Source organism: Lissotriton helveticus, chromosome 2_1 (genome assembly GCF_964261635.1).
Source record: "Lissotriton helveticus chromosome 2_1, aLisHel1.1, whole genome shotgun sequence".
Lineage (NCBI taxonomy): Eukaryota > Metazoa > Chordata > Amphibia > Caudata > Salamandridae > Lissotriton > Lissotriton helveticus.
Window position 1 is genome coordinate 640,197,433 of NC_136059.1, and position 13,198 is coordinate 640,210,630.

Sequence of the window (13,198 nt, forward strand, 5' to 3'; positions counted from 1 at the left end):
CAACTACAGTTTTTAACTTCTTGTACTAGGCTGTCCCCACCACCATTATGTTTTATTTTACTTTAGCAGTTGCAATATTGTGTGTTTGGCAATCTTCTTCTGTACTGTACTTTATTTTGTTCTACTACCCCTCCTTCAGTCTCTCTCAGGCAAGTGACTGTCTCTTTTTTTCGTTTGCAAATGCTTCTGCCAGTGTCTACTACTACAACCACAACCATGGCATCTTCTCCATTCTCTCGTGAAACCATGCAGCCATCGCTGTGCCGAACTTAATCATCATCAATTAAAGGTAAGATAAGTTGGGTGAGAGGTATAATGGACTAGGGGGAGAGACTGACAGTACTAGTAGGACAAATAACTCCGTGAGGGGTACCACATATATCTGTTTGTGTTACAAAATCGGTGGATATTTTACATCTAATCGTAAACATGCTGTACGACCAGACAAGTACGATCCGCACCGGGGAACGAGAACGCGATTTGTACGGAAAACGTTGTATGAGTAATTCGTACTGAAAGCCACACAATCACATGTGCACCGTACCCCTGCAATCATGGGGGTACGCATCGTACCCCTATGCAACATACCCCTACGGACCACACACCTATGCACTGTACCCCTAAGCACCGAACACCTAGGCACCGTTCCCCTATGCATCGTGGCCCTATGCACCGTACCCCTAAGCACCGTACCCCTACGCACCGTACCCCTAAGCACCGCACCCCTACGCAACGTACCCCTGCAATCATGGGGTGTACTCATGTACCCAGGGGGGTCCATTTTGTACGCGGTTTGAGTCGAAGTCTGCTTTAATAAACGTTTTTAGCTCCCGTAGGAAAAGAGTCGTACGGAGTGTTGACGTGACAAATCGTACTTGATGGGCCGGAATAAGCTGCTTGAATCCGTACGGACATCGCTTACTGCGTGTTCCAGATGCGATTTGTACGGATTTTTAATTCATATGGTATGGATTCGTAGGGAGTTCTGCTTTGGGTTCGGATCGTACTTCATCGTACATATGGGGATGTTTAAGGTGTATGATTCGTACGGGAAATATGCGCCATACGGCTATTCGTAGGGGATTTTACCGAATCGGAATCGGCCCCATGGTGTCACAATAGCACTAGCAAGCACAGTACATAACATTTGTGGTAAGTATCTATCCTCCCACTTCCTCTGCCTCTAACATTTGTGTGAGTTCCAGGCATTATACTAGCACAATGGACTCCAATACACACCAGTCGTCTTCTTCTTCTTATATCTAGTTTAGCGAAATTACATAACCTTGTTGTAGCCGGCATGCCACCTGAAGTCAGCTAAGCTTGCAGTGCACCCAAGACAAACATACAAGTCATGACGCAGACCTATGTTAGTTTTATTTACTACTACTGTCTGCAGTTGGGAAAGTCCGTCCGCCCCATTTCTGCCGGTCACGAAATTGACCGGTGGAAAAAGTGCTTTCCTATGGTGGCGGTGTCTGCACGATACCGCCAACCATATTCAGATGCGGTCTTTCAGTTGATGGGAGGTGGAGGAGGCACATGGGGGTACCTATGGTACCCCCCTACATGTGCGTGCACAACATGGCAGAGCCCCGCCCGCCACAACGTAAAAAATGCAGGATGCGCCCGCCTCTGTGGCGGGCGCATCCCAATACCCCCCATGGGATCCCCGCCCTTATGGCGGGCGGTCCCGTTATCCGATAGGATGGCGGGCGCCCGTCATCCTAATGATCCTCTAAGACTTCTTGCGAGAAATGCACATGTGCGGGCGCCCACGCATGCGCATTTGGTTTGGAAGAAGTCGGCGCAAAGAAGAAGATGGAGCCCCGGGACGCCGCATAAAAGATAAGTGATTTTCTTTACTTTTTAACCTATTTAAATTCCAAATTAGGGGTGTAGAAGAGGGCGGGAGGGAGGCGGGCGGCACGTAGTGGGGCTACGCGAAACGCGTGGGTGGGCATACATTCATGCCCACTTCACGAAGCTTCACGTAGCCCCACTACGCCCACTACACCCAGGGTTACTCTACATCCAGTGACAGTCTCCACCTATGCTGTCTATGATGAATACATCCAGCATCCATCCATTCAAAGTAAATGTCTATCATTCTTCTTAATCTTTCAACAAACCTTTGTTTGTTTCACCAACAACCACCCATGCGTTTTCTCCTTCCTTGCTTGTCTTGGCTTTGATTTTGACCCAAACACCACTGATGATTCTTGCTATCCAGTATCTACCCATACTGTGCCGCCCACCCAGGCAGGCATCATCTTTCATCTTCCATCCATCTCTCAACAACCCATGCATCTGATTTCTACCAGCCACCTGCATGCTGCTTCCAACATATCCTTCTCTGCCAGTCGTATTACATCTTGCCAGTACTTCCTCCTTCCACCCTTCTTTCCCTTTTTGTTCAATACATCCATCAAGGTAATCTGATCTGACTTTTAGTCTTCTCCATAAAAATTTCACAGCTGAGTTGGAGTCAGATAGAAGAGGCCATTGGTTACTCAACTCACGCTGCTAATGCTATTGCTAATGCCATTTCTAAGTAAAGAGTGTCTTCTTCAACCGTTGTCTAATGTTCACTACGACTTCATACTTACTAAGTCTCAAGAGTACAGTGAGTGTACAGTACACCCTTCCCACTAGTGTAATGTCAGTAAGTATGGAATATGACTTACCACCGACCACCACTGCTGCTGGCTTACCCCCTGTAATAGCTCCTGTAGGTGTTGCTGCCGCATCTCCTATCCCCTGCGGAATGGCTGCATTGCCATTGCCGCTGGCCCCACCAGCACTGGAGGTCCGTAGTCCACCTAGAAAAAACATTACACATTTTTAGATGCCTGTACACCTCCCCCTATTTATTTGTTTTCACTAGGGTCATTATAATCTCCTTTAGAGTTATCCTGAGACATGCAACCATTTTAGCTTCATGTCTTTTGAGCATGGGTTACCTCGCAGCTTGTTGTGCAGTACACGCCTTTGGTTTGAGCCCACATAAGCTCATACAGCTACTATCTGAGCGTTACAAGAGGTAGAAAAACAAGCCACTTTGTTATAGAGTTCAGTTAGTCCATATTGCTTAGCCATACATGTTACATGTTACATTTTTTGGCATGAGTGAGAAATGCTTGCATTATATTATCCAACACGTGCACCATTTTTCTCATAACAGGTAGAAGATTCCCTTCTACGAACCAGAGATTTGCAGAGCTTATGTAAATGTAAATGTAAATGTACAGGAATTTATATAGCGCAAATCACCAAGCGGTGTCTAAGCGCTTGCTTAGGGAACCCGTCCTGGTATTCCCCTGTGAGATAACCCCGGCAGGGTATTCGCAAGGTGAAAGCCAGGCATCCCGCCGCGAGGGGCCGTTGTGGAGATTAAGCAAGCTATTGCCCAGAGTCGCAGAGTGTGAACCCGTGAATCGAGTAGGCACCGGAGCGAGAATTGTCGAGTCCATGGACATTTTAGGACTCAAGACCCCGCCGAGCCAGGAATTGAACCCTGGTCCCGGGCTGACCTCTGCTTCCAGGTCTGCCTCCTCTAACCAGTGAGCCACACTTCTCCTTATGATGCATGTAACATGTACTTCTATGTTCTACGGTGAGGGGTCTCCCTGAATTCGCACAGATTTTCTGTCTTTTAATTCTTCTATCATGCACTTGTAACAATGTTTATTGTTTTAATCTATTTCATGCATTTTGCTGTTGGAGCTAGCTGTAGTGCACTCAATTTTATAGAACAACGTACAGAGCTTGTCGGTTGAAAATAAACCTTTTGAACTTACACATAGACTCTGTGGTGTTTGGTGTGGTGGTTCAAGTTCAAGTTCAAGTTCAGGTATTTATAAAGCGCACTACTCACCCAGAGGGTCTCAAGGCGCTGGAGGGAGGGGTTTACTTTTTATCGAATAGCCATGTTTTCAGTTCTTTTCTGAAGGAGATGTGATTCTGAGTGAGGCGGAGGTGGGTGGGGAGTGAGTTCCAGGTCTTGGCAGCCAGGAAGGAGAAGGATCTGCCACCCATGGTGGTTTTTCGGATGTGCGGGACTGCGGCGAGGGCTTGATTGGATGATCTTAGTTGGCGGGTGGGATAGTAGAAGGACAGTCGGGTGTTGAGGCATTCGGGTCCAAGATTATAAAGGGACTTGTGTGCGTGGGTAAGAAGGCGGAAAGTAATTCTTTTGTTGACGGGAAGCCAGTGGAGGTTTTTGAAGTGACCGGTGGTGGACTTACATGAGTGAGTGAGCGAAAGGGTGTTATGTTCTGGGTTGTGTAATCATTGGTTATCTTCGGGTGGGGGTTCGGGAACCTAATGAGACACTATAGCTAGTCGGTCAGGGGATTGTGGGTTCACTTCTGACCGAGGTGTGAGGAAGGGCCAACCTCCCATCCCATCACTAACATCCTATTTTCTTTTTTTTTTTTTTTTTTTTAGTGTCCTCATATGCCACCTAGGTTCCGATTATACAAACTGCCGGTGAGTGCAACATGCTTCCTCAGTACTGTAGACTGGTGGGGATAGAAGAAAGGAACGGGGTGCTCATCCCTCAACAGTTTCGCCTAGACCTGCAGCTATCGCTAAACAGAATCCTATAAAGGTGTCAAGAATGCAGCCAAAATGCTAGGTTAGCATGTTAATGCGGCTCTACCCAAGGATGGGAATGATGGCTTAATCATTGGACCTGGGAAAAAAAATAAAAAATAAAACCCCAGACTGTCAATGATCCCACCTCAGGAGATGGCAAAAAGATCTTTTCACAGGGTTCCCGGCTCTGGCCCGATCCAACTTGGAAACCTGTAAGGCCGAAGTGTACCAGTCATTTATTGAGGGAGATAAAGAGTCTTTCCATTTTTTACATATCTCCCTCCTAGCGAGTAGGATAGAATAGAAAATCAGCTTCCTTGCCGAAGAGGGAACCCTATCTCCAACACCAAATATTACGGAAGTAAGGTCAAGAACAATATTAGTTCCAATTGAAATTGATAGAGTCTTACTTATGGATTCCCAAAATATACCTAATTGGGGGCACTCAAAGAACATGTGGGTATCAGCTGCGGCTATAAGACCACATCTTGCACATGCTACTCTGTTCCCCTGGTCAAATTTGGACAATCTCAGGGGCGAGTAGTAAGCTCGGTGTATAGTAAAAATATGGTTTCTACGTAACCCCGCCGGCTTAACAATATCCCACAACATGTCACATGAAGTAGTCCAAAGATCTTGCAGGTTGGGGTTGCTCAGATGCGATGCCCAAAGCTGATCTGGTAACAAAAATTCACCATCCAGTTCTTCCAGAATTAAATTGTACCAAGATGAAATTTCTTTTTTAAACGGGGGCTTGTCCAGTAGAAGGGTGATAAGATAACTGTGTGAGCCCAACGGAAATTTAGGTCCTCGAGATGGTAAAGTACTGTATGATCTAGACCAGCTGGATATTTGTAGATATTTAAGTCTCACAAAATTCGGACCTATTGTATTTCGTAAAGACTCCCAGGGTAAAAGAACACCATCAACAAATAAATCTCCCCACACCAAAAGGCCTGCATCTCTGATAGGTTGAGCAAGTGTATCATCCAACCAGGTCGGACTGTTGGGAAGACCCCACAAAGGCGCTCTACTACCATAGTACCCTATTTTAATAGCTTTTGTCAGCTCAGCCCATATTCTTGCCATGCCCCGTAAAATCTTCAGCTTGATTTTTTTTTAAAACTTGGGATCTCCAAATTTAAAATGGAAACATGACTGCCTCACACCCTCTGCCAACAACAATGTAGAGTATATATAGCCTAATCAAAGATCAGTTGGATTCTTTAATAACATCCTAGCATGTGCTAGCTGAAAAGCCCAGGCATAGATCTGCAAGTCTGGTGCAGCAAGGCCACCCTTATCCCTACGTCTCCTGATTTTTTTCCAAGAAATTCTTGGAAGATGTTTGTTCCAAATAAAAGAGTTAATGTTGGCCTGTAATTTTTTAATTAAGGAAGGTTCAAAATATAAAGGAATAATATTAAATAAGAAAGTTATTTTTGGTAAGATGGACATTTTGATAAGATTCACCCTACCCAATAAAGATAATGGAAGATGAGCCCAATTTTGAAGCAACTTGCGACATTCCTTAGCCACCCTCGAGAAGTTATTGGAAGCAATCTGATCAATATCCCCACCAACCTCCAGTCCTAAATACCTCATCCCCTTGGTCGTACATCAGGACTTAGGGAATTCTGGTCAATATTCCAAGTCATCATCTCAGTCTTTATTGTGTTAATTTCATAGCCCGACACCTCACCAAATTCTGATGCCAACTTGAAAATTACCGGAAGGGCCAAATTAGGTGCAGACGTGAAAATGAGGATATCGTCCGCGTACAGGGCCACCTTTCTCTCCCAAACCCTACATACAAAACCCCTGATGTTAACGTTATCCCTCAAAGTCTGGGCAAAGGGTTCGGCATATAGGTCAAAAAGGAGTGGGGAGAGAGGGCAGCCCTGCCGGGTACCCCTGGAGATATTAAAAGGGTCAGATAAGATCCCATTGACCAGAACACAGGCAGTAGGTTGCTGGTACAGAAGACTAATCGCCTGACGAAAACGGCTCCCCACATTGAATTTAGCCAAGGCCTCTGACAGGTACAACCAATTGACCCTGTCGAAGTCCTTGGTGGCGTCCAACATAAGGGTGGCCAAAGGAAGGGATTCCAAGACAGCTAAGTCTATTGCTCCCAATAGATCATAAGTTAATTCAAAAAGCTGTTGCCCCCTAACGAACCCCCTCTGATCTGGATGTAAAATTGTGGGAGCGACTGAGGCTAGTCTATCCGCAAGAATCAAGGAGAATAGTTTATAATCTCCTTTTAAAATCGAGATTGGTCTATATGAACCACATGCTGATGATGGCTTCCCAGGTTTTAATATTACAGTAATGGAAGCATTATTCCATGATACTGGAGGAGGCACCCCATTCAAGAGTATCTGATTAAACAGGGTTGTCAAAAAAGGGACAAGTTCTTGTTCCAGGTTTTTATAGATTTCAGCAGGTAGGCCATCTGGCCCGGATGCCTTCCCCTTCTTGGCCTTCCGAATAGCTGTCATCACTTCTCCTTCAGAGATTTCTCTATCTAACATCTCTCTCTGATCAACAGAGAGGCGTGGGAGAGAGATGTTATCAAGCCAATCTTTAATTAAGTCAGGATCCAATACCTTGTTCTCATGATATATGTCCTGAAAATAATCTCTGAAGGCATCTCTGATATCACTATCTGCAGACAGAGGGACATTGTTTACTTTAATCATGTCGATGTTATTACGGACCTGATCCGTTTTGGCTTTCCATGCCAGTAGTTTCCCAGCACTTTCCCCATACTGGAAATGTGCAATTTTACTGGCCTCCCATCTTTCCTATATCCTCTGATTTAGAATTGAGGCTAAATGACCCTTTAAGGAAAGTATTTGTTTTCGTAAAGATGACTGAGCATGATCCGTACAGATGGTATTAGAGTCAATGTCTGATTGGACCTTAGCTATACTCGCCTTAACAGAGGCCACTGCCACTCTATACTCTCTTCTTCTAAAGGCAACTTTGTTTGTAATTAAGCCCCTTAAAAATACCTTAAGAGAGTCCCAGACGAGTCCTACTCCGGCCGAACCTAAATTTATTTCTATGAAGGACGCTACCTTGGTCTTTAAAATAAGAAGATCTTCAGAGTGGGAGAGTAGCGAACGATCAAAAGACCAGATCCTTGCTAGCACTGTTAATGATATTATAAGTTCCAACAACACCGCCGAATGATCTGATAGGTGTAGGGAAAGGTATTTGATGGTCTTAACAGCGTCTACCAATCTCTGATTAATCAGTATAAAGTCTATTCTTGATTGGTGAGGGTACTTATAATTCCTAAAAGAAAAACCCTGTTGCTGGCCGGACCTTAACCTCCAAATGTACACGTATCCATATTGCTTCATTGCATTCAGCAAAAAGGATCTTGATTTTGACGGGACTTTGGATCGATTGTTAGGAGATTTGTCTAAAATGGGGTCTAAAACTATATTAAAGTCCCTTGCAAATAGTACCGGCTCAGGGAAGGACAGAAGATGGGAGAAGATGGTTTTCAAAGCAGATGGATCTTCTTGGTTAGGACCATAGTATCCAACTATGGTCAGATGAAAACTCAAGATCGCCAAGGAAGCAATAACCCATCTACCCTCCGGATCGACCTTCGAGTCCAAAAGCCTACCCTTAAGACTTTTCTTAAAAATAAGCGATACCCCTCTAGATGTCAGGGACTGAGAAGTAGAAATCGCGAAATCAATCCATGTATTAACCTTAACCAATGCTTCGATTTCTACCTGAACCAAATGTGTCTCCTGAAGGATGATTACCTGAGCATCGGAGTCTCTAAGGTACTGCATCAAGGTTCTGGCTCTAGCCTTAGTTCGCAAACCATTAACATTCCATGATAGTATCTTTAGATTGGCCATCATGAATGTTCGAGACCCCCCTCCAACCTCAATTCGAGACAAGAAAGGAGCAAGAAAAATGCCGCTAAGCAGGCCACCCCCATTACATTTAATAGCACAGCACAAAAAGATGTATAACCGACAAAGTGTAAGGTAGCATCAAAATGACAAATGAGGAATTTTCTATATATTCCTTCCCCCCCACTGTCCCTGTGCCCCCTCCCCCTCCACCGCCCAACCCATGGAGAACCCGTGCTATGTCTAACCGGATTAGTTCCAGTAGAATAGCACCCCTGCCTCAGGTTACCGCTACCCCTCACCCGCCCCAAACCTAACTTATATAAAGTAATAAAGTAGTAAAGTAATGATAAGTGATTAGTGAATAGTGCAACAAGAGTGAAAACAGGAGAAGATACCCGTAAATATAGTAAGACAAAAAAATTCCTTTTCCCCCTTTTTTTTTTTCCCCTAACTCATTTGTTTTTCCATTTTCTCCCTTATCCTCTTCCTCTCCTGCTTGTTTTCCTCTTTTTTTTTAACAATAGTACCGATAAATTCCTTATAATACATTTCATTTCTTCCTATCTTAATTTGATATTTTTAAGATGCACGCTAACTTCCAGATAGTAAGATTCCTCTAGTTTAATCTAATTCTCTGAAGGGGGCCAAAACCAAATCCTATTTACCTGATCCCTTATTGCCCAGATCTAAAAGGAGCTCATCAGCGGCTTGAACTGATCTAATATTCATCATCTTGTTGTTGTGCATCACTCTTAATGAGGCTGGGAAGATGAGCTGAACTGTGGCACCCAACTTCTTAAAGGCGTCCATACGCCTGCCAAACTCCCATTGCTTTTCCAGCGTGATCCTCCATAGGTCAGACCTTATGAGAAAAGTAAAACCCTTGCCAGGTAGAGACTTCTGTTTTAAGGCTAGATTTAAGATCTGTTCTTTAAGGGCATACGTATGAAAGTTAACCAAGATTTTTCGAGGTTTTGACCTCTGTGGGTTTTGTTTGAAGGGATCCCTATGGATCCGCTGGACGTCCATGGCAAGCACCTCCAAGGATTGATCTAAAGAGAGAGTATCTTTCAATAGTTGTGTAATGAATGTCTTTATTTCAGACCCCTCTGAACCTTCCGGAATATTGAGAATTTGGATATTGCTCCTTCTAGCATTATTCTCTAACATTTCCATCCTGTCCAGGAGTGCTTGATCCTCCTTCTTTAACTTGCCAATGTCTTCCACCGCTTTGTCCAGGTGTAACGACATTGCACCCAGGGTATCTTCCAACACTCCTGTCCTGGATGTTAACCCATCAATGTTTTTATCAAGAGTCTCACAGTAGTTTGGAATCTCCCGCTGAATGGTTGCAGATTCCTCAAAACCCCTTTTTATGTCACTCGACAAAGTTGAAAACATTGTGAGCAGAGAAGCAGCCGTAATGCCTCCTCCCTCCAACGATATAAACGTTTCTGGATTTGGAGGCTGCTGGGCCTGATCTAAAGGTACTCCAGGTAAGACTAACAGATCTGCGCCATCTGCAGTTCCCTTATCAGTATTCACCGGTTGCACTAGCTGCTGAGGCTCAACTAGGGGAGTAGGAAGAAGGGAGATTGAGTTGTCTGAAAGGCTCCCTGCCGCATTTTGCCCGTCACATTCATTTCCAAGGTCGTCGTTATTAGTAACTTCTATACTAGAAGAAAGTTGTTTTAATGTTGATCCTATAAAAACAGGGGACAATACCAAATCATCTGTCGTTGTTGGAGTAAAGATCTGGCTAGTACCAGGAGGAGAATGCTCAGTAGGAGATGAAACTAATACTTGTTTGTCAAGAACCTCCATTTCTGACCCCCTAAGATTCGCCATGGTTTGAGGCTCAGTAAGTCGCAAGACCAGTGGTAATGCCTTGAAGTATGAGCGTAAAGATGGGGTAATCTTAGAACCAACCGCAAGCGCAGTAGCAGGATTGCGTTTAGGGAAGGCCTTGCCCCTCACTTTCCCTCTATCACCTTTGGCTTTGACTTCAGTTGAGAGATAGGAAGAAGTTCTCTTACCTTTAGGGGGTGATGCAGGGCGGGTATCTAGATCAATGCCAGGAGCTAGCTTCCTCGACTGCGCTCTGAGCAGCGGTTTGCCCCTTCTACGTTTGTTCCTCCCCTTACCTTTAGACTATTGCTGAAAGGGTGACTGATGCAGATCCAAACCTTCTTTTGGTGCTTCCGCAGCGCCCACAGGATCTTCAAAGGCACTCCCTTCTTCTGACTCGCTTTCTTTGTGCTGACTGTCAGACGCACCCCTAGCTTTAACACTTTCTGCCGTATCTAACAGGTAAGACCTCAAAGATCGACCTGTTGTGACGCCTACACAAGAAGCGCGCACCAAGCTGCGTGCTTTCCTTCCTCGGTGCAGCTCCAGGGCTGCCAAGGAACACATTCGCAGAACAAACGGAAAAACTGATGTCCCAGGCGCTACCAAACTTGAGAGCGCGCTGTTGCTGCACCCGACTCTGCATCCGACCGCTATACCCGTTCTCACCAAGCCTTGGACGCCACACTGGACGCTGCAATGTTCGCCGGCAAACCCAGTCATAGAAATGGAAGACAGACCTCCGGAGTGGTATACCGGCGGCGGAGATAAAGTTCAGCTCGCCTGTCTACCAGCAGCGTCTTCCACGCTTCCCCCACTCACACTGCCTCATCGTACTTTCCAAATGCAGGTACGTGATTATTGAGGTGAAAATCGGGGCTCAGAAGGGCAGAACGGCAACCTGAATCACGGAGCGCCGCGGCAGTTCAGCCGACCGCCACCATGTTCTCCCAACATCCTATTTTCTTGTGCATAGTTCTGTATCTGGCTGTGCAGAGTCCCCACAACAGTAGTAGTATGTACTATATCCTATCAAAAATAGTCAAATGTTGTTGGTGGGAATTGTCAAAGCCTCAAGATTAAGAAGACTAGAAGAGGACAACCCAAAGGACTGGACTCACTGGCTAGAGCTATTGGTCAATCTGAGTTTTATTCAAAACCTTAAATAAAGAGTGGCCAACTGGGCAAGCTTAGCTACAGACAGACCAATAGTAGTAGTACAGAGAGTCAAAGCAGAGGCAGTTAGAACTTAGAGAGGCAGGGATAACCAGAATTTAGAAACAGATAGTCAAGAAGAACAAAGAAGCTTTTGTAAAAAATAGAATTAGGAAGTGGAACCAGAGTTATTAGTTCAGAAAAAATAAGGCGCAGTAAAAGTTAGGGAAATATAATTGTTAATAATAACCACTGGAGGACTTACTGGGGTCAGCAGCAGGACCCTTGGTAGAGGAGCGGTCCTCTGGTTGTCCAGCCGACTCGGACCCCGTCTTCTTGCCCCTGGGTGCTGCTCATGTAAGATATAATAAAGAAAGAGACAAACATTAATGATTGCTGTGATTGTGAAATAAATAAATTATTTTTAAAAACGCTCAAAAATAAACTGGGATAAATCCACGATCTTTCCACTTTCAGAATGCGCCCAGGTGATGAAGTTGGAGTGTCCGTTTGTCTGGTTGACGGAGCATGGTATATATCTGGGGGTCTTGGTGCACAGAGATCCCGATACGGTGCTTAGTATTAACTACGGGTGAGCGATAGCCAAAATATCTTGAACAGGTTGCCCAGTGGACACGTCTCCCACTCCCATTGGCAGATTGAATAGCGGTGGTGAAAATGTCTAGTCTCCCTAAACTTCTCAATCTGCTTGTAAATATTCCAATAGCCTTGAACAAGGCAGTATTTAAAACCTTGCAGACCGATTTGCTGGCATTGGTAAGCATCCAAGATGTGACTGGGATACCCTGACACTGCTGTTTGAACAGCGGTGGGCGGTTTGGCGCCGGATTTGAGTTTGTATTATTTGTTGGCACAGGCGCAATTTGCACACTATTGGTATTTCCCACAACGCTATCTGCCACACTTAGCTGTGAAGGAGGATATCGCCTTACTAATACCCCTGACTGCCATGGTTCTGCACAATAGAGCTCAGAGAAATTGGAAAGGAATAGACATGGTCAAATGCATATTAAAGCGCAGAAGGCTCCGAGTAATGACGCAAGAAGGGGGGGTTTATATGCGCCAGCCATGCCAATCGCTGCGCACCTGGGTATCTCAGAGGCGCAAACAGGTGGTGCACTGAGCATCATGCATAATGTCGGAGTTACAGAGTTTTGGGGCATGTAGATCACTAGGCTGTTCTTCGCCGTGGATGACTTTCTAGCTGGCCAAGCATACAAGTAGATACGAGGGTTTGTTTATACAAGATTGCCTGAGGCTGTCAGAACACTTTACCCTGAGTTCCCCAAGGAGCCACAGATGCTGAAGGGGGAACAAATGGTGTTAACAGTGGGGGAATCAATAAACTATACAATGCTTAGCAAAGGGAAAATGCCATTTCTTTTTCTCCATCTCCTGATAAGTGGAACAACAAGCTGACTGAGCTTATGGTCTGGGAGATCTGGGAAGCTTGCTGGGAAGCATGCTTTGAACTGACCGGGTGCCTAACTGTTAACTGACCTGGCGGCTAACTGCCAACTCTAATCTTCGAATGATACATTTTAAATTTCTGCACCAGCTGTATTATACTCCTATGCAACTGTTGAAATATGGACTGAGGGAAGATGCTCAATGTGTAAGATGTGGGGAGGATGGGGCGTATTTGATGTACTTGGCCTGGGGCTGTGCTGCCATATATAACTTCT